Below are 21,479 nucleotides of genomic sequence, written 5' to 3' on the forward strand. Positions count from 1 at the left end.
CTTTATTTTCTGACACAGTTCTCAGTTATTAGTATAATTGAAGACTTAGGTTGGATTCTGACCCACTGCAGAATTTTAAGGTAACATGATTTCTAATGAATGCTTCTATTTTACAGCTGACTAAGCAGACAGGACTTTTAGCTGCTCTCAGGATGTTGCCACTAGTAGCGGTCATAGACCTTATGTGATTGTGCATCATCATAGAGTCAAACTGGCTACCAATACTCTTTCTCTATTGTGTAAGAACGAAAAGAAATAGACATGCTTCAAATTTCTCAGATCCAACTTGATTATTTTTTTTCTTCCTATATTATACTTTTTACATTTGATGCATTCTTACTTACCACTGAAAAATAAATAAATGAAAAGAAAATATATTCAAAAGAATCTCATTTATTTATCCTTTCTTGAAGATCAAGAGAAAGCTACTATTTTATAGTATTATATAACCAAGGTACGCAATTCACTTAATATACACGTACTATATCACTATTTCACTTTAAATGAATCTCAAATTGGAATTTAATGCTAATATATTTAATTAAAAACTTGTTAAAATTTCGAAAATACGTCCAGTAGTAGTTTAGTGGAAGTTATTTGATTTAAATACTGATGAGTATTGAACAAAAGCTTGCTTTTGACTTGAGGAAAAGCCAGAGTTTCGGGAAACGAAAAAAGTTAGTTAACTAATTTTTTAACGAACTAATTTTTACAACTATAATTCAACATCTTCTTATTTTCAACTAGCTGAATATCCGCTCTTCAAACAGGATTAATAAAATAAGAAAAACAATAGCTCGGTAAGGAACAATGCAATGAAATCGTGAGCAAAACTGAGCGGTATATACTGACAAAATTAATAAACAAAATAAAACCTTATTTTGCAGTTCAGCCCATTCAAATGGAATTAACTGTATTCAGCATTACTAGACATAACATTGAAATTTACCATTAACTTGGAATTTTTGTAAATAAATAATTTTTTAAATTCGTATAATAGCTATTAACCATATTAATTAAGCATCATTGGCGACAGCATGGCGCTTGTTTACGATTATTCTCTAAACGATTGAGTACCCAAACTCCACAAATGTTGCTTTTTGCTACATAGCTTATTTTTTAGTATTTCAATATGCATCTCTTACACTACTTAAATGAATTGACCGTTAACCCTTGGACACAGAATTTTCATTAAACATATTTTTTTTCGTTAATTCTTCGTATTTATGTCAGAATAAATGAGAAATATTATATTTAGAATTTTAATAATATATGGTAATGAAATATAACGTCTTCTGCCTAAAAGGTAAAATCTTTCATAGGCTGCTCACTTCCAAACAATTTAACAAATATTCAGTTATCTTAGCGATTATAAGTGAAGCTTCTTTAATTTACAAAATTAATTATTAATACATTTTTGAATAAAAATCAAAAACCCTTTTTCTCAAACTAACTATTTTTAATTTTGTATTTCAGTAAACATATATAATTTCGTAATCTAATAAATCTTTTTTAACAACTATTTGACTGTTTTTTATTCTTAAAGATTACCAAAAAAAAGAAAAGAAAATTATATTCTTACTAGGAATTAAAAAGCCGGAGAAAAAAAGGGGGATCACGGTTAATAATAGTATGGTAATTTTCTACGTTTCTACTAAGCAAATTAGTACCACTTTCCCATTAATTTTGCCTTTCACTGCATAAGAATATTTTTTTTATTTCAATTATCGCTATTTTTAAATTATTTACTTTTACCGAAAGACATTTTACGAAAATACTTTAAACAAATTAAATGCTTGATTTCAGATTACTTTAGAGGTAATATGATGACATAGTGCTACCACGTAAATTTTGTTCATTGTTGTTGTTGTAGTTAATTTATGTCGCTTTAAAGATGCTCAATGGGCAACGATCTAGGAAGCATCCCTGAAAATGATCCGCTGACCTGCCATCACAATTTTGAACTCTGCAGAGGTGATGCCTCCCTTCAATAGACCGAAGATATAGGCGCGAAATCAAGTACTTCGGTAAAACATTTTAACGAGGATCAATACCGCACACCCTCGATTCCTTCACAGATTGATCCGAGCAGTCTTTCACCCGCAGGCTGACATCGGCAAGTAATTATCCGCTGGGAACCGTGTTAATAATCAGTCAATTGCAGAACTATTGTTGATTGAATTTATGACATAGAGAAAAAAAAAACAAAATAAAGAACGTTTTTGGCCCACCATGGGCTCCCTAAACGCTCTATGAAAATTTTCTCTGCCACGGGTGTTCGGTCCACGGAGACCTAAATTCGTTGCGAGTTTGAACATTATAGTTTAATATTAAAAGGAGTTACGTGGTCCTAAAGTTTTCGCCCGGACCTGGTTCATTTGGGACTATTTTTCTACCATTATGAACATTATTCGCATCTTTAACAAAGAAAAATACTTGTTTTTAAATGTAGAACGTTTTTCATTCAAGAATCGCTATTAATAAGAATTAGAAAGTAAGCGAGAGCAACGCCTTCTAACGGAAGGAAACAACTGTATACACTAAGTGAAGGTAGCACAGAATGTTTCTGACTCAATTTAGATAAAATTTCAATTATTATTCTTTGTTGCGACATCTGCGTAATTCATCTAGAGTGACATGGACTACATAAAATTTTTTTTTAAATGATAAAAAAAAAATATATATATTTTTCGCATACGTATATGTTTTTGGAAATTTTGACGCCCACCCTTTGACTTGGTATAAAGATCAAGGTTCTCATTTAAACCAAAAAATTATAAAAAATTGTTAAAGTGTCAGCCAAATGACCCACTCATATGCAGTTATTAATAAGAATTCGAAAGTAAGCGAGAGCAACGCCTTCTAACGGAAGGAAACTATAGTATACACAAAATATCGGTCGCTGGGAATGTTTTTGACCCACCTTATATAAAATTTCCATTATTATTCTTTGTTGCAACAACTGCGCTGATCATGTAGAGTGACATGGGCAACATAAAAATTTGTTTAAAATGCTTAAAAAATATTTTTTTGCATACGAATATGTTTTTGGAAATTTTGACGCCCACCCTTTGACTTGGTATTAAGATCAAGGTTCTCATTTAAACCAAAAAATTATAAAAAATTGTTAAAGTGTCAGCCAGATGACCCACTCATATGCAGTTATTAATAAGAATTCGAAAGTAAGCGAGAGCAACGCCTTCTAACGGAAGGAAACTATAGTATACACTAAATATCGGTTGCTGGGAATGTTTTTGACCCACCTTATATAAAATTTCCATTATTATTCTTTGTTGCCACAACTGCGCTGATCATGTAGAGTGACATGGACTACATAAAATTTTTTTTTTAAATGATTAAAAAATATTTTTTTGCATACGAATATGTTCTTGGAAATTTTGACGCCCACCCTTTGACTTGGTATTAAGATCAAGGTTCTCATTTAAACCAAAAAATTATAAAAAATTGTTAAAGTGTCAGCCAAATGAACCACTCATATGCAGTTATTAATAAGAATTCGAAAGTAAGCGAGAGCAACGCCTTCTAACGGAAGGAAACTATAGTATACACTAAATATCGGACGCTGGGAATGTTTTTGACCCACCTTATATAAAATTTCCATTATTATTCTTTGTTGCAACAACTGCGCTGATCATGTAGAGTGACAAGGACAACATAAAATTTTTTTTAAAATGATTAAAAAATATTTTTTTGCATACGAATATGTTCTTGGAAATTTTGACGCCCACCCTTTGACATGGTATTAAGATCAAGGTTCTCATTTAAACCAAAAAATTATAAAAAATTGTTAAAGTGTCAGCCAAATGAACCACTCATATGCAGTTATTAATAAGAATTCGAAAGTAAGCGAGAGCAACGCCTTCTAACGGAAGGAAACTATAGTATACACTAAATATCGGACGCTGGGAATGTTTTTGACCCACCTTATATAAAATTTCCATTATTATTCTTTGTTGCAACAACTGCGCTGATCATGTAGAGTGACAAGGACAACATAAAATTTTTTTTAAAACGATTAAAAAATATTTTTTTGCATACGAATATGTTCTTGGAAATTTTGACGCCCACCCTTTGACTTGGTATTAAGATCAAGGTTCTCATTTAAACCAAAAAATTATAAAAAATTGTTAAAGTGTCAGCCAAATGAACCACTCATATGCAGTTATTAATAAGAATTCGAAAGTAAGCGAGAGCAACGCCTTCTAACGGAAGGAAACTATAGTATACACTAAATATCGGTTGCTGGGAATGTTTTTGACCCACCTTATATAAAATTTCCATTATTATTCTTTGTTGCCACAACTGCGCTGATCATGTAGAGTGACATGGACTACATAAATTTTTTTTTTTAAATGATTAAAAAATATTTTTTTGCATACGAATATGTTCTTGGAAATTTTGACGCCCACCCTTTGACTTGGTATTAAGATCAAGGTTCTCATTTAAACCAAAAAATTATAAAAAATTGTTAAAGTGTCAGCCAAATGAACCACTCATATGCAGTTATTAATAAGAATTCGAAAGTAAGCGAGAGCAACGCCTTCTAACGGAAGGAAACTATAGTATACACTAAATATCGGACGCTGGGAATGTTTTTGACCCACCTTATATAAAATTTCCATTATTATTCTTTGTTGCAACAACTGCGCTGATCATGTAGAGTGACAAGGACAACATAAAATTTTTTTTAAAATGATTAAAAAATATTTTTTTGCATACGAATATGTTCTTGGAAATTTTGACGCCCACCCTTTGACATGGTATTAAGATCAAGGTTCTCATTTAAACCAAAAAATTATAAAAAATTGTTAAAGTGTCAGCCAAATGAACCACTCATATGCAGTTATTAATAAGAATTCGAAAGTAAGCGAGAGCAACGCCTTCTAACGGAAGGAAACTATAGTATACACTAAATATCGGACGCTGGGAATGTTTTTGACCCACCTTATATAAAATTTCCATTATTATTCGTTGTTGCAACAACTGCGCTGATCATGTAGAGTGACAAGGACAACATAAAATTTTTTTTAAAACGATTAAAAAATATTTTTTTGCATACGAATATGTTCTTGGAAATTTTGACGCCCACCCTTTGACATGGTATTAAGATCAAGGTTCTCATTTAAACCAAAAAATTATAAAAAATTGTTAAAGTGTCAGCCAAATGAACCACTCATATGCAGTTATTAATAAGAATTCGAAAGTAAGCGAGAGCAACGCCTTCTAACGGAAGGAAACTATAGTATACACTAAATATCGGACGCTGGGAATGTTTTTGACCCACCTTATATAAAATTTCAATTATTATTCTTTGTTGCAACAACTGCGCTGATCATGTAGAGTGACAAGGACAACATAAAAAATTTTTTAAGATGATTAAAAAATATTTTTTTGCATACGAATATGTTCTAGGAAATTTTGACGCCCACCCTTTGACTTGGTATTAAGATCAAGGTTCTCATTTAAACCAAAAAATTATAAAAAATTGTTGAAGTGTCAGCCAAATGACCCACTCATATGCAGTTATTAATAAGAATTCGAAAGTAGGCGAGAGCAACGCCTTCTAACGGAAGGAAACTATAGTATACAGTAAATATCGGTTGCTGGGAATGTTTTTGACCCACCTTATATAAAATTTCCATTATTATTCTTTGTTGCCACGACTGCGCTGATCATGTAGAGAGACATGGACTACATAAAAAAAAAATTTTAAAATGATTAAAAAATATTTTTTTGCATACGAATATGTTCTTGGAAATTTTGACGCCCACCCTTTGACTTGGTATTAAGATCAAGGTTCTCATTTAAACCAAAAAATTATAAAAAATTGTTAAAGTGTCAGCCAAATGAACCACTCATATGCAGTTATTAATAAGAATTCGAAAGTAAGCGAGAGCAACGCCTTCTAACGAAAGGAAACTATAGTATACACTAAATATCGGACGCTGGGAATGTTTTTGACCCACCTTATATAAAATTTTCATTATTATTCTTTGTTGCGACAACTGCGCTGATCATGTAGAGTGACAAGGACAACATAAAATTTTTTTTAAAATGATTAACAAATATTTTTTTGCATACGCATATGTTTTTGGAAATTTTGACGCTCTCCCTTTGACATGGAATTAAGATCAATGTTTTCATTTGAACCAAAAAATTATAAAAAATTGTTAAAGTGTCCGCCAAATGACCCACTCATATGCAGCAATTAATAAGAATTAGGAAGTAAACGAGAAAAACGCCTTCTAACGGAAGAAAACCATAGTATACACTAAATATCGGTTGCTGGGAATGTTTTTGATCCACCTTATATTAAATTTTCATTATTATTCTTTGTTGCGACAACTGCGCTGATCATGTAGAGTGACATGGACAACATAAAATTTTTTTAAAAATGATTAACAAATATTTTTTTGCATACGTATATGTTTTTCGAAATTTTGACGCTTTCCCTTTGACTTGGAATTAAGATCAAGGTTCTCATTTGAACCAAAAAATTATAAAAAAATTTTAAAGTGTCCGCCAAATGACCCACTCATATGCAGCTATTAATAAGAATTCGAAAGTAAGCGAGAGCAACGCCTTCTAACGGAAGGAAACTATAGTATACACTAAATATCGGTTGCTGGGAATGTTTTTGACCCACCTTATATAAAATTTCCATTATTATTCTTTGTTGCCACGACTGCGCTGATCATGTAGAGAGACATGGACTACATAAAAAATTTTTTTAAAATGATTAAAAAATATTTTTTTGCATACGAATATGTTCTTGGAAATTTTGACGCCCACCCTTTGACTTGGTATTAAGATCAAGGTTCTCATTTAAACCAAAAAATTATAAAAAATTGTTAAAGTGTCAGCCAAATGAACCACTCATATGCAGTTATTAATAAGAATTCGAAAGTAAGCGAGAGCAACGCCTTCTAACGGAAGGAAACTATAGTATACACTAAATATCGGTTGCTGGGAATGTTTTTGATCCACCTTATCTTAAATTTTCATTACTATTCTTTGTTGCGACAACTGCGCTGATCATGTAGAGTGACATGGACTACATAAATTTTTTTTAAAAATGATTAACAAATATTTTTTTGCATACGTATATGTTTTTCGAAATTTTGACGCCCACCCTTTGACTTGGTATTAAGATCAAGGTTCTCATTTAAACCAAAAAATTATAAAAAATTGTTAAAGTGTCAGCCAAATGAACCACTCATATGCAGTTATTAATAAGAATTCGAAAGTAAGCGAGAGCAACGCCTTCTAACGGAAGGAAACTATAGTATACACTAAATATCGGACGCTGGGAATGTTTTTGACCCACCTTATATAAAATTTCCATTATTATTCTTTGTTGCAACAACTGCGCTGATCATGTAGAGTGACAAGGACAACATAAAATTTTTTTTAAAACGATTAAAAAATATTTTTTTGCATACGAATATGTTCTTGGAAATTTTGACGCCCACCCTTTTAAATGGTATTAAGATCAAGGTTCTCATTTGAACCAGAAAATAATAAAAAATTGTTAAAGTGTCCGCCAAATGACCCACTCATATGCAGCTATTAATAAGATTTAGGAAGTAAACGAGAGCAACGCCTTCTAACGGAAGAAAACCATAGTATACACTAAATATCGGTTGCTGGGAATGTTTTCGATCCACCTTATATTAAAATTTCATTATTATTCTTTGTTGCGACAACTGCGCTGATCATGTAGAGTGACATGGACTACATAAATTTTTTTTAAAATTATTAACAAATAATTTTTTGCATTCGTATATGTTTTTCGAAATTTTGACGCCCACCCTTTGACTTGGTATGAAGATCAAGGTTCTCATTTGAACCAAAAAATTATAAAAAATTGTTAAAGTGTCCGCCAAATGACCCACTCATATGCAGCTATTAATAAGAATTAGGAAGTAAACGAGAGCAACGCCTTCTAACGGAAGGAAACCATAGTATACACTAAATATCGGTCGCTGGGAATGTTTTTGATCCACCTTATATTAAATTTTCATTATTATTCTTTGTTGCGACAACTGCGCTGATCATGTAGAGTGACATGGACTACATAAATATTTTTAAAAATGATTAACAAATATTTTTTTGCATACGTATATGTTTTTCGAAATTTTGACACCCACCCTTTGATTTGGTATGAAGATCAAGGTTCTCATTTGAACCAAAAAATTATAAAAAATTTTTAAAGTGTCCGCCAAATGACCCACTCATATGCAGCTATTAATAAGAATTAGGAAGTAAACGAGAGCAACGCCTTCTATCGGAAGGAAACCATAGTATACACTAAATATCGGTAGCTGGGAATGTTTTTGATCCACCTTATCTTAAATTTTCATTACTATTCTTTGTTGCGACAACTGCGCTGATCATGTAGAGTGACATGGACTACATAAATTTTTTTTAAAAATGATTAACAAATATTTTTTTGCATACGTATATGTTTTTCGAAATTTTGACGCCCTCCCTTTGACTTGGTATGAAGATCAAGGTTCTCATTTGAACCAAAAAATTATAAAAAATTGTTAAAGTGTCCGCCAAATGACCCACTCATATGCAGCTATTAATAAGAATTAGGAAGTAAACGAGAGCAACGCCTTCTAACGGAAGGAAACCATAGTATACACTAAATATCGGTCGCTGGGAATGTTTTTGATCCACCTTATATTAAATTTTCATTATTATTCTTTGTTGCGACAACTGCGCTGATCATGTAGAGTGACATGGACTACATAAAAAATTTTCTAAAATGATTAACAAAGATTTTTTTGCATAAGTATATATTTTTAGAAGTTTTGACGCCCACCCTTCGACTTGATCATAAGATCAAGGTTCTCATTTGAACCAAAAAATTATAAAAAATTGTTAAAGTGTCCGCCAAATGAGCAACGCCTTCTAGCGGAAGGAAACTATAGTATATACTAAATATTGGTTGCTGGGAATGTTTCTGACCCAATTTATATAAAATTTCCATTATTATCATTTGTTGCGACAACTGCGTTAATCATGTAGAGTGACATGGACATGGACCTAATGTCCCTTTCTATCACATCTCATAATAATTAGAAGGAATAGAACAATTTGTAACTGTTTAGGGAAATATCCGCTCCCATATTGAAGTATTTTTTTTTAAATAATAATATTAAATAATTTATTTTCTTGCATTCTTTCGACCTCTAATAGTTTAATACAATTAATCTGCCTCATGTTAAAACATTATAAAAGGTTAATGAATTGTCCTCCGTGTGATACCCTCAATTAAATTAAAGTTTGATGCACAAAGTCAATTTAATTAAAGATTGACGGATTAGAATTGTTCTTAATTGTCTCTGTCTTATGTTAAGCGTTACTCGCGAGTTGAGAAATTCGGCTTTGGTCGAAATTTGATTTATAAATAGTTTTCCTTCACTTTTCAACAGTTTGGGTGAAGTACAGTTTAAATTATCTGTTCAATAGTTAAAGGTGGTACATTGCTCTTAAATAATATCGGCAGGATGCGAAACTGCATGCAATGTGTTATTTAGGCGATTAATTCTGAGATGCCAACTGCTCTGGACAGGACAATATATATTAAAAGACGGAACAGCAAACAAAAAATTTCGGATTTTTTATTCCTTTTGCCGACTGTTTAAAACACTAAACACGGCTTAACTGCAACAAAATCGAGTTCACCGCATAAGCTTTTGAATTGTTTAGAAACAGTTGTGAACCCAATTAATCGAATTTATTTAACCTAGAATTGTACATTAAGGGAATAAATTCGAAAATATTTATCTGCTGTCGGAGGCTAGTTGGCATCTCTGCAATTTCCTGACGTTATAAACAAAATGTTATGCCTGGCCTCAAACAATCAAAGAAACAAATAGAATGTAACAGAATAACTTTATTATCAAATAAATGATGTAATGACTAATATGTACATTATAGTATTTCTACTGTCTCACGCAGGAAGCTAAAAAATTTACAAAACTGATTCACTAGACAAAACCTAAATGCAGGTACATAGTGATTTCATTCATTTGCATGGATCTTCATGTGAAAAGTGCTTCGGAATTTATTCGCTGTATTTAATTCTTCAAAGAAGTGGTACTATAGTAGAGGCAAAATTCAGGCATCTATATTAGTCGATGTAGCTCTATATGTGGCTCTATATGATGGACTGTATATGTTGTTCTATAGAAAAGGCTATACCCGGGGTGACCAAGTTCCTTGATAGTCAAACCATCTTTCAAAATTTTAAATTTTTCGTTAGCCGCAATTAAATATGTATTTAAAAGGTATGAAAATTTTTTTTTCACCTGAATAATTGTGGAATGGAGGAAAAAAAACAATTAACTAAACTAAAAATAAATCATGAAATTTAAGATAATTTATGTAGTTTTTCACTGTAGAACCTCTGACATGACAATTCTGTATTTAAACATTGAACATCTTTGTAGATATTGGTTACGAAAATGTTTCAATCACTTCAGTAATGGGCACTGTTTGAGCAAAGTAGCTGAGGAATTTCTCTATAGTCAAATGCAAATAAATTATTAAATTTCAAAACATGATTAAGTTTTGAAATATAATGAAGTATAATCACCTGGAATCTTGCTTAATAAAAATTTATCCAATAGTACTTGTTTTAAATTTTAGGGTCACTCGGTATTTGCCTTTTACTACATTTTATGAAAAAACATAGCTTTTATAACTTGAAATAACATAAAAAAAAAAACATTTTTAATTTAATCAAAACAAGTTCTACAATTTAAGTAAGTTTTTTTTTCAAATCTATCACATTTTTTAAAAATATTAATGCTGTAAAAAATCATAAAAATTTTAAATAATAAAGTACAAAATTGGTGAATTTTTAAAAAAAATTATGTAACAAAATAGTATGTTCAGCGTGTGAATAATATACTGTTTCATATAATTTTCATTCATCTTTATAGTTCTTTCCGTTTGGTACTGTTTTATTTAGCTTTTTTTAAAGCTTTAGTAGAAGATTTAAGAGAAACTCAAAAAAATCTTTATTTGAATCTTATACAAATGGAATTTTTCATGTCAAACTTAATTTCAAAATAGTCATTTGTATAAAATAGTTATTTTGTTTACTAAGAAAATAAAAGTGATATCTATTACAAAAAGAAAATATCGTTTTAATAAATAAGGAAGAAATATCTCTATTTTTTTAAAAAGAAAATCAAATTATAATAAACATGCAGCTGCTTTTGTTCTGATTGATCCATTCATTTTTAAGTGATGTCGGCTTCTCTTCAAATATTCTGGGGATAAATTCCAAACTTTTGAAAGCAAAATAGTTCCTTGTTATTTTCATAACTATCAATTAATGGATAGTCAGAGTTTGGAAAAATTTTTTAATTTATGTTTTTTAGTCAAGAAAGTGATCTATTTTGGTAAAATAAAATTTCCTCTCAAATGTCGGAATGAAAAATAATTTAGAACTACTTTTGAGACTTCAGCATACTCACTATTAGTGTTTTTAAATATCTGTCAGGAAACAATATTTAGTAACAGTACCTTTGTAAAAATACCTTTACTAAAGAGAAATATGAATTCACAAGTGCTATACTTTTTCTACAAAATTTAATTTAATATAAAACTGATGAAGGATCAAGTGTAAGTTTTATTTATTTACAATATGCATTACGCTTTTAAGTAATTTAGATTCTTAATTACAACGGAAAATATATCAAATTATTAAGACTTGTATACTCTTGTTCATAACATTCATAGCAGTGCAAACCATGTCTTGAACAAAATTTTCTCATACCAAAAGCTTTTTGGAAAAGGAACTTAATACGATCTTTTCATCAAAATAATTCTCAAATAAATTTTTTTTTTGCATTAAAAAAAAATTTCTACCACCGACATTCAGAAAATGCAATCGACCTGGCTTTGGATTTTCATAACTCAAAAACTATTTCATGAACATTATAAAATTTTGCATGTTTTTACAGTAACGTTTGGAGAACATTCTGATATCAAAATTGAATTGCTGCGGTTAAAGTTATTTTACATCCAAGATTTGCACCAAGTCCTTTAATTTTCCTACAAATTTTCCTTAATTATAAATTTGCTGAAGGATCAAGTTTTAAGTTTTATGAAAATGTTAGGTTACCCTATGCTTTACGTTTTTAATTTGAAGTTTAAATTACAACAGAAAAAATAACAAATTATTGGGACTTGTATTGATCACATGATGATAATTTGATTCATTACATGATGATAATTTGATTCATCACATTCAGACAAACAAGTTCTTGAACAAAATTTTTTTTGAAAAGTAACTTAAAAAATTCCAATTATTTAAAACAGAACAATTGCTTGTGTATAGCACTTTTTCTTTACATTAAAAAAAATTGCTACCGCCGTCATTGCCGTTTCAGAAAATATCACCGATCTGGCTTCTGTTAGTCATAACTTAAAAACTATTTCAGGAACAATATAACATTTTGCACATTTTTACAGCAATGTTTGGAGAACAAACCGATATCAAATTTTAATTGCTGCGGTATTACTTTTTTAATTAATTTATTTCTAAGTTTTAAACTTATTCCTTGCGTCACGTTTGGCAAAAAATATTCGCAGGAAAATTGAGCTTTTTTTGTTTTTTTTGCAGTCACATACTCTTGTGTCTGGAAATGAGAACACTTTAAACTTCGAAACACTTATCAGACAATGAAATGGTTTATACAGATGGCTTTTTAGATTTTTTAATGTAAAGCAAAAACGAGTCTTAGTCCAGTTATAATCTTTTGCTACCATATACTATGTTAAATTTTTTTAAAAAATGATTTTTTTAATTCGAATTTAAATTCCATGATTCAATATATATATACAAGTTCAAAAACAATATATTTACAAATAATTCTGATCTATATACACGAAATATATTTACAATAAATATAAATAAACAATAACTATAGAAATTTCAAAAACTCCAAATAGCTCAAGATTAAATACTGAAAAAAATACCAGAGGTGCCAACATTCCATCAGAAGTACGAATATACAATTAGCGTTTAAAGAATGTAAATGAGTGCAATTTTTGGTGAGAAATGGCAGGCAAAAAGGGCAATGCAAGGGTTGAGGACTATGACCTTAGTGGCAAGTGGTCTGGCTAAGCGTCTCTCTACACTCTTGAAATATGGTAAAGCCACACATCCAGAAAAATACCTTAAAAGGCAACAGCATCTTTATGGTGGATATAACTCTTTGGTGTAGGCCATTTTATTTCATTTCCTTATTTTCGAGAGGAGATTTTCAGTGATAATAACGAATGTTGTTCAAACTGCATGACCTCAAACAAAAAGTTTGGTGCGAAAATACGCATGAATCACAGCATTTTAGAGGACTCCTGCACCAGTTGGCGATCAAACAGTTCAGTAGCCAGATCAATTATAGTTGAAGTCACCCCGGGATTCAAACTAAATTCTTTTCCATTCTGCGACCAAAATTCTTTAAAGTGCAGAATTTTTTTTTATCCTAAATTAGTTGCAAACAGAGTTTTGATAACCCTTGATATTTAAAGAAGAAGAAAAAAAACTTATTTTATACTGATTATTACTGATATTCTAAGAGAACAGTAATTTTTATTACTCAACCATAAGATCAAAATTTTTACTATGAAATCGTAATTATCAAGAATAAATGTAATAGTTGGCCCCTCTGGTTTAATTATTTCTCGAAAAGCAATTTTTTTAAATATACTATTTGATTGTAAATAAAAAATTTAATCGGTATGTAAAAATTCAAAAATAAATTCAAGTCGGCATTTTCATTATGAGTTTGAAAAAGTTACTTTTTAGATTTCCAAAACATGAATATCTCTATCTGTAGCAAGAGAGACATTTAGGAACATAAACTGAAATTTAAATATAAATGCCAAAACTTTTCATATTTATGACATAAGTTGAAAGAGTAAAAATAAGTAATTTTTAGAACTACTTCTCACACAACAAAATATCCAATATAATTTTAAACCAGAAATATAATTGTCTCCATTTAAAAAAAACCAATTCAAAAAAACTGCATTAAATTAATTATAAATATTGAGTTCAATAGCTCTAACTTGTATTGAATTTAAATAATTTATCTTAAATATTAAATATGTGAATTTGCAATTTTCTAAGTATTTCATATGAAGGTTTAAGATTATTTTAAAATTGTTTTATAACCTTCAAAAAATATAACTGGAAGATTTACATCGATATATTATTAGTTAAAAACAAGTAATTAGATATTTATAGATTGGCTAACAATAATTTTTTATAAAAAATAAATATTAGCATCCTAAAGTTATTTTTTTAATATTTGAATAAAAATTAATCAATAAATTCTTAAAACTAAGTTTGTTTTTAAGAGAAATTAAAGTATTTGTAATTTGAAAACTCATCTTGCTTTTTATTTTGTTACAACTTTGCATTTTAAAACATGCGAAATCGTATAAAGTGCAATGATCATTTTTGTTGTGCAAACCTAAATATTCTGAACATATGAGCCAATTTCAAAGTTAAATGAACAAAAAAAAGACATATATAAGAGCTTTATTCATACCAGAAATCAATGCAACTATGTATCCCTTCATATTTCTGATTTCTCCATCAAAATAAATAAAATATGTTTAAAAGCAAACTTTGAATATGAATACTTTTTATAAAATTTTTCGGTCAAAAATTTATCTACGTAGTTTAGAACGATGAATAGTTAAGAAGTATATTATTTTCTTATGAAGGATTAAATAAACGAAGATGTTATTTAGTTTGATACACATCTCCTTAAGAAACATTGATTCGAAAAATAACTCTCTATTATATAACATCTTTAATTAAATATCTCTTAGAAACAAAATAAAAACAGCTTTTCTCTTTTTTGAAGATAAAAATAAATTTTCTTTGATTTTTACATTCAAATCAAGCAAATGCTGAACAGCCTTCATTTAGATTCCTTTAATGTTAGTGTAGCAACACGTGCAATAAGATTAATTATCTTAAGTTTGGGATTTCAATTCTTGTTTCTGAAATTTCTTTTTATTCTGTATAAAGGTAAACTCTTTAGGTTTGAGGTGGCATATTCGACATATATTTGAAAATCTCTCTCCATGTGATGATCTAAACTACGTGTTTTACTAGATAAAATTACGCCAATTTTCAAGCATTTTCACTTAAATTCGGAATTATAAAATTATATTAATGAAAGTTCAAGAACTAAATGCGATCAATTTTTATTCATTGAAATAATCTACAAAAATATATGTATTAGATGCTTTGTTAGTTACAGAAGAAGTTCATAATATTTAATTTAAAAAATATTGTTCTTATTTCCTTCGAGAATATATTTCTCTTGAAAAAAAAAATAATCGTTCAATGCTAAATTTATATCATTTGTGTTTTAGTAAAATCAGTACTGACTTACTTTGGAATGCACAAATTCTGTTTCATAAATATTTTTTTATGTAAAAAAAACATGTTTCTAAATTGTTTTTTTCACCATTTATTTATATTAGAAGCTATCTCAGAAATCAGTTCAAGAGCAGTATATGCCTATTTGGATTATAGAAATTTAATAATACTTTATCAATCTTTAATTTCGAATCTCCTATTCTAAAAAAAAAGCCATGCAAATATCTATTTTTCATGGCTTGTGTTGTTGAATTGGAAGGCAAATAAAGTTTTTATCCAAACCGTGAGAACTACCCGTGATCAATTTTGGGATTCACAAGCAAAAATTTAATTCATTTTGAGTAGAGAAAATAAACTAGTAAAATTTCGAAACAAAGGAATCGCATCATGTAATTGGCGAACAGATTTCATTTGAATCAACTGATTAATAATTTAAAATCTCGAATTTGATTTTAGAGTGGATTGAATAATTTCACTGGAAAAAGTGATTCAATCTACAGAAATAAGTGTGTACTGAAGCCTAATTCAAATCAGTGATAATAATTATCAGAATGAAGATTTTATTTATTTAAATCATGGATATAGCATTTAATATTTTTTATACTTGTGTATTTCAACCAAAACCATACTAAGAAAAATCGAATTTTTTAAACAAATAAAATTTAATAAGATGACTTTAGATTTTATAAATATATTCAAATTTATTTATAAAATCTAAAAAACATATGAGGAGTATTTTAAAGTCTTAGAAAAATGAAAATTACTAATAAGTAAAAATGAATATTTGACATTTCAACTTTCAAACTTCAAAACTTTTGAAAAAAAAATAAAGATAACTTCCACTTTTTAAAGGTTAAGTACTTATAATTTTAAAGACAAAGTTCAACTATGAAAGTTGAATCTTTCCTAACAGTTGAACTAGTATTTACTATAACTAGTCATTTAGCTGCATTTGCTCCCACTAACTAAAATTATTCTATCTGATTAACTAACAACAAATGTTGAAATTAAACTGATTCAAAGATTCTAATAAATTATATAAATTTTTTTTTAGTCATAGATCATATATTCATAGGCATATTTTCAGTGTTCAAACGCCTTGATTTTATGTGTTAAAATATATTTTTTAAGAAATATATTTCAGTACAAGTATGAATGATTTAAAATGATAAACCTGAAACTCATAATTCAGTAAAAAAAATTATAAATAATTGTAATTAATATTTTGAAAAATAGATGCAAAATTAATAAAATAATAAATGAATTAAGTAAATAAATTTTAAATGTGAAACGAATTAACCCTTAACAGACCGCTCTCTAAGCGGAGTGGCGAGACCAAGGCTACTAATTTGGTGGTAAAAATCATTTTATAATCTTTATCACTCCTTACTATTTTTAAATATTTATATAATCTTAAAAATTTGCATAATTAATATACATATTTTTTTATCAGAAATTAAATGTTTATAGAAATAAAAATTTATATTTTAATGGAAAAATATAATAAAATGTTGTTTATTCCTACTTTGTTTATTTTCTAACAAATTATGTGTTTGAGTGGCATTAATTGATTTAAAAAAAAAAGAAAAAAATTTTAAGGAGAATGGAAGAAAGAAATTTAATGTTTATGATTCAATGAAATAAATTTATGAAAAAAAAATGCTTAAAACTGTAGTTTTGCCATTTGCAAACTGTTAATTCAACTTAAATTAATGCACTCGAATTGAGAGTTAAAAAAAAAAATCTGACTTGCAAACATATACAATTTTTCTTTGAGAATATACATTTGAACTTATTTGCATACAATAAGAAGTTTAGACAATTCGAAACTGAACTATACAGATAACAGCAACATAAAATTGTAAGGTAGGACAACATAAAATTGTAACATAATTATAAGAAAAACAATTATATTTAGTTTGCATTTATTTATTTATTTTTTTCATTTTTTTTTTCCAATTTTTTTTTTTTTTTAATTTTTTTTTTTAGCTATTTTTTTTTTTTTTTTACTTTTTTTTCTTTATTTTTTTTTTCTTTCTTTATTTTTTTTCTCATTTTTTTTATTTATTCTTTTCTTTTTTTCATTTTTTTTCTTCTTTTTTTTTAAACTTTTTTTTTTTTTTTTTTTTTTTTTTTTTATGCAAACTGTTAATTTTATATACAATTATATCAACAAAAAATACATCATGCAAAATACGAGTAATTCGTATTGAGTAGAATTTAAGAGTACTATAAAACAATAAAATTTTAACTATCACTAAAAGTTCAATCAAATCCATCCCCCTCAAATCCTGCTAGCTGCCTCACCGTGGCGAGGGGGTGCCACTGGGCGGAATGGGCGAAGTACGTCGGGAGCTTAGCTCCTGGTAGGGCCACCCTAGGCGTGAAGGCCATTCCATTATGCCCAGCTAATGCTAGCAGGTGAAACTATGAAGCTAAATCAGTCTTCTACCTTTGGTGTTCCAGGTCACTTTCGGCCAACAGCAGCTGTAACACTTTCCTCTGTACCATGAGTCTAGTTCATCAAATCAATTCCGAATTGAGATGAGCATTAAAGCCAGAAAAAAATTAACAGTCTCATAAAAAACAAATTAACAGTCTCATCATCAAAAGCTCATCATTCATTTGTTACGCAGATGAGACTCAGATTAATAAGATCCTTGGCAAGTCTATCTTCTTGCTCTTTTCCGTCATCACTTTCCATCTGAGGCCACTGTCTCTGTCAGTTCTCACTTTTCCTGGTGCCAAGTGGTTGACAAGTAGTTTCTTAGCAGGATTGGAGCCATCTTATCACCATCATAGTTGGCCAGACGGCCCAATGTGAGCCCATGCCTTCCTCTGAAGATTTCTGCATGATGACTTCTGATTCACCTTTGATCTCCAATTCTTTTCATTAATTGCGAGAAAATCAGACTCCACTGAGTCAGCCCATCTCAACCGCGGCCTTCCCCGCTTTCTTTTTCCAGTGGGTCTAAAATCATCACTCATTCGAATCACGTGGGCCATCCAATTCATTTGATTTATTTTCATGTATTAAATAATATCAGATTGTTTATAAATCTTGTAGAGTTCAAAGTTAACTCTCCTTCTCCATTTATTGGCCAGTTCCAAACTATCTTATATAGTATGCCTCAATGATTTCGATGATGGAGGGCTCTTTAAAATTTTAGTAAAGATCACTGTCAAAAAATGTTTGCCATACGCAATTTCCTTTCCAGGGCCACAACATCCCCTAAAATGTTTTTTTCACAGACCAAATGACAATAATAAATTCATATGAATTCATGTGAACTATTTTTGTTTCCTCGTGAACATTTAGATAGATAATAGAAGTCATTTTTCTATCAGACAATAAATATTAAGAAAATAAGACACAATTCTTGAAATTAAGTTAGAGAAGCCATTCTTAAAGATAGCAAAAAACGCTATGGCTAAATGTATTACAAATATATTTTAAAAATGTGGTGTGATAGCACAATAAACACATTTAACATTTTGTACTCTTAATATTACATCACAGTTTTATACAACAGTCAAAATTTCCACCATGTTTGCAAGTCAATTATTTAAAAAAAAATGAAGAAATAAATGAATACGTAAATGAATAATTTTCTTGTAAAATTGACCAATGTATAGAAAATTTACCTCCTGAAGCTAAATGCAAAACATTAAAAAATATTCTGAAGAAAAATTAAAATTCTAGTAAAAGAAAATTTTAAAAAAAATTCTACAGTCTGTTTTTTAAGAAATTATCACATTCATCAGTACGGATGTTTTATTCCGTCTAAGAATTTTTTTTTAACAAAAGGGAAAAAAGAGATGCATTATTTAAAGGACTAAAGTCCTCCAAATATTTTTTTTTAAAAGGAAAAAATAATATAATGACAAAAAAATTGAGTAAATTTTTTTTCTTTTCTTTTTTTGCTGAGTGAAACTTTTTTTTTATTTCGCTCAGTGTATTTTTCTTTCTAATGCAATGCATTGTTTTAACAAGCTAAATGAATGTGATAATTTACAAGATTGATTTTGAAAGGAATATTAAGTGTACTGAAATATATTTCTTAAATTTATAAGTAACTTTAAATGTAAAGTTACTTACTTAGAATTAACTTTAGATAAACTTTAAATGTAAAATAACATTTAAAGTTTGATGTTTGTCTTTTAATCAATTACAATTCAACATCTGGTAATAAACAAAATATATCTTAGAATGAATGTATAACTATACTTAACCTTTACATTGTTTCAGTTACCATTTTTAAAGATCAACTGAACTGGAAAAAAAATTTTTTTTTTATTCAAATATCCATTTTTTCTTAGAATGTTTTTTTAAACTAAAATAACATTTGTTTTCTCTTTATCTCCTCAAAATAAGATTGTTTAGAAATAATTTGAATGGCTGAAACACATTTATAAATATTAAATGTATATCAAAAGTAATAAAGCGAATTTAATTTCTGAAGTTCTTGTAAAAATTAGACTTTATGTTTAAAGAGTTGAGAAAAGTTTCGATTTTCATTGTTTAAGTTCTTTTTTCTTTGTACGAGAAATACGAATAAGAAATACTTTGTGCAAAGCTTTGTTTCAATCTGTAGATTGCTTGACAGTTTATTATTGCCCAAAGTTTATTATTTGATAAAATATTTTTTGTGAGAAGAAACAATGTTGGAAACATGTTTTTTTTCTTTCTTTTTTTACAAAAAATACCAAAAGTGAAATAATAAATAAAAGCAGTTGTAAGCAGCTGTCTGCATCAATTTTTTTTTAAAATCTCGATTTTAGTTTGTTGACAAACATTTTTTTTTACATTCACTGATTCAACACACTGCTACACTTTGGGTATTTAGTCGTTTTCTGTTTTAAAATATTAGATTTCTAATTAAGAAAAATCTGATATTAATTTAATTTTTACGTTATATTTTTTCTTGAAATATTCACGAGATGAATACTTGAATAAATAACCTCTCAAAATGTACTTATTTTCTATTTTTTAATTAATAATGTCAATTTAATTCCATGAATTAGAAAAGCCTTTTCCCAGAATAAAATAAATTATTGCCTAAAGGAAATTTCTTATGGATAAAAGTAGCTCACTGAAAATTAATTTGAATTTGCTTTGTGATTAAACTGGAGATCAATAACTGAACAATAGCGTTAATGAAAAACAAGTGTTTTTTAATGGTTAATAGCTATTCCAGAAATAGAAATACTTAAAGATAAATATAAAACCATATATTTCCTATATATATTCATAATATGTTTTCTATAACAAAAATCCATAAAGGAATGAACTTAAAGTAAGACTGTTCAACTAACTTCAAAAAAGTAAAAGCAGTTATCATAAACTCTAGCATAATATTTTTTTTTTTTATTTTTTAATTTCCTACAAAAAAAATTCTTACACCCATTAATTATATGCACTGTTAAACATGGGTATTTAATCAATCTATCAGGACTCAAATCTGTAAAAAAAAATTCAAAGTGTTTGCCCTGTGCTGAATATATTAGGAGGAAGCACACAATCACTAGGCTATCGAGGGACCTAATATTAATAATAATAGGTTCAAATATTTTTTTTAAAAAAGGAACGTACTTGTAACTTTTTTGCTCAATACAAATTAGAGATTTTAGAAAAATCAGCAGCTTACGACATAAATGTGACATATTTCAGATGGAGACAATTATATATAAAGACAATAGGAGACAATATATTTTTTACTTTAATAATAACAACATCTTCGAAAGGCTTCTTTGTTAACTGCTCAAGGTGCTAAATCAAGAAATTTTTTTAAAAAAATCACCAAGTTTTTTAAATTTTGTTAAAACAAATATTGGCCCAAATTTATTTTTATAGGGTGCGTAGCAAAATGGAAAACTCAAAGGATGGAAAACTCAAGTCAGTAGATACACATGCGGACTCTCATATACTTCATCAAACATTTAAAATTATTGGCGCTTTCATGCGCGTTGGACTAGCGCTTTCACGTTGGAAAAGCACTCTTTTGCATAATCAATGGTGAAAATCAAC

The sequence above is a fragment of the Parasteatoda tepidariorum genome, chromosome 5 (genome assembly GCF_982258835.1).
Source record: "Parasteatoda tepidariorum strain Cologne lab strain chromosome 5, Ptep-v5.0, whole genome shotgun sequence".
Classification (NCBI taxonomy): Eukaryota; Metazoa; Arthropoda; class Arachnida; order Araneae; family Theridiidae; genus Parasteatoda; species Parasteatoda tepidariorum.